General features: G+C 44.2%; 1 protein-coding gene across 2 annotated transcripts in view; it reads right to left on the bottom strand.

Annotated features, from left to right (window-relative positions):
- LOC143302307 (organic cation transporter protein-like) overlaps positions 1 to 2,500 on the bottom strand; it is a 42,615-nt gene that overhangs the window by 13,377 nt on the left and 26,738 nt on the right. The window lies entirely within an intron of this gene.

The raw sequence follows: 2,500 nt of genomic DNA, 5'->3' as shown, positions 1-2,500 counted from the left end.
AAGTTTGGCCAGAGGACAACACTCTCGTTGCCATGGGTTCTTTTTTTTCAGTGCGCCAAATGCGTGCTACACACGGGACCTCGGTTTATCATCTCATCCGAATGACTGCATGCTCAGTTTGATTTTCCAGTCAAACTTGGGAGAAAGGGCGAGAGCGGGATTCGAACCCAGGCCCTCAGGGACTTTGTATTGGCAGATAAGCGTCTTAACCATTCTGCCACCTTCCTCCTGAATGAATGAATCGATTAATGGATGGATGGATGGATGGTTGGTGGGTGGGTGGGTGGATGAATGGATGAGTGAATGAATAGATAATGGAATTAATGTATGAATAAATGAATACATGAATAAATGAACACACGAATGAGTGAATACGTGAATGAACTTCATTTATTGCAGGGTGTGTTCAAATGTCCACAATTAGGTTATTTAGTTGACAGCGCCAACCACCACCACCACCACCACCACCACCCCCCCCCCCCCCCCCCCACACACACACACGTACACATTACAACAAAAAAACAAAAACAAAACAAAAACTATCTATCTGTCTATATAGAGAGAGAACTCAGAACTGATAACTTTTAATGTACGTGTACCGACCTGTATACATATAAAACTTTACACGTGTTGCAAACACACACACACACACACACACACACACACACACACACACACACACACACACACACACACACACACACACACTGTGGTGTTATTTTTATTTTTATTTTAATTGACGAGTTAAGTGTAATTTGAAAATATGTTTTTCATTTAGGACTTGGAGCTCTCCGCTTTCTGTTGTAAAGCACATACATTAAGCATTACTACATCTTTTTGCCACAATACTGTTTTCATTTTGAAGCGAGTATGGTAAAAGGGGGGAGGGAATCTCTAAATTGTGCAGGTTATTGGATATGTATTTCTTTCGCAAAAACACCATTCTGTGGACAGGTTGTCATCGCATGATTTTCAGCCCCATTCCCTTCACAAAATGTACAGTGTTTTTTGTTTTTTTTTAAGCTATCCATATAACGTTTATTAACTTTAAATTCGTTTGCTCCAAATCTGAATTGAGTGAAACATGACTTGAACGTAGCCATGGTCAGATCGGATAGTTATTTTCTGGCTGCAACAACGATGTCAAAGGAACGGTCTATTTCATACTTTCATAATTATACAGGGTGCTTGACCAGTCTCGTTTATTAACAGTCCATCATATTTTGTTTCAATGCCTGAAGGAAATCTTTCTCGTCTCCTGCACCACAGTACACCAAATTTTCAGAAAATCCATAGACATCTAAGTTGTAAGCATCGCTTCACTGCAGACTCTCAATTTTAAAGGAAACGTTTTGGCAAACAGAGAGACAGAGACACACAGAGAGAGAGAGAGAGAGAGAGAGAGAGAGAGAGACGGAGACGGAGAGAGACAGACAGACAGACAGGGAGAGATAAGAAATCAAGCCGTGTCAGTAACCGTAATCATTACCTTGCTGACTGACAAAGTAAACGCACTTACTCAGCAACCTGTTTGTGAACCCAGTTCAGTCGTGTGTGTGTGTGTGTGTGTGTGTGTGTGTGTGTGTGTGTGTGTGTGTGTGTGTGTGTGTGTGTGTCTGTGTCTGTGTGTGTGTTGGTGTGAAAGTATTATCATCATCATGTTGTTTTTTTGCCACCACTTGGAAGCAACGTGTGTGTTTGGGAGGGAGCAGGGAAAACGAGCAGCTGATGGCATCTCGCCCCAACAACGACCGGTGAAAGGTGAAGAAGAGGTGGCTCTGTCACAACTTGGCACACTTCCTTGTCGGCTACTAGGCCAATGATCTGGTGTGCTCTCCTCTTTCAACCTTGAGGAGAGAGAGAGAGAGAGAGAGAGAGAGAGAGAGAGCGAGAGAGAGAGGGCAGACAGACAGACAGATAGACAAAGAGAGACTGAAAGAGACAGAGTAACAGAGAAAGAGGGGGGAGGGGGGGGTCAGAAACAGATAGACAGACAGACAGACAGAGACAGAAAGACAAAAAGATATTGAAAGTTTCAGTTTCTCAAGGAGGCGTCACTGCGTTCGGACAAATCCATATACGCTACACCACATCTGCCAAGCAGATGCCTGACCAGCAGCGTAACCCAACGCGCTTAGTCAGGCCTTGAGAGAGAGAGAGGTGGGGCAGAGACAGACTGGCAGACAGACAGACAGTCATGAGATAGAAAGACAAAGAGAGACTGAAAGAGACAGAGACTGAAAGAGAAACAGAGAGAGAGGGCTAGGGGTACAGAGAGAGAGAGAGAGAGGTACATATGCAGATGTGCGTCAGTGTGTGGGAAGAATAGTAGTGCGCGCTCGCGCGCTCGTCTGTGTGTGTGTGTGTGTGTGTGTGTGTGTGTGTGTGTGTGTGTGTGTGTGTGTGTGTGTGTGTGCACGCATGTGTATGTATGTGTCAGAGAGAGTAATCGAAGAAGACAGATAGAATGAGATAGACACATCACCACTCACACACACAC

Source organism: Babylonia areolata, chromosome 29 (assembly GCF_041734735.1).
Source record: "Babylonia areolata isolate BAREFJ2019XMU chromosome 29, ASM4173473v1, whole genome shotgun sequence".
Lineage (NCBI taxonomy): Eukaryota > Metazoa > Mollusca > Gastropoda > Neogastropoda > Buccinidae > Babylonia > Babylonia areolata.
The sequence above is the reverse complement of the archived record's forward strand: the minus strand, read 5'-3'. Positions and strand labels throughout refer to the sequence as shown.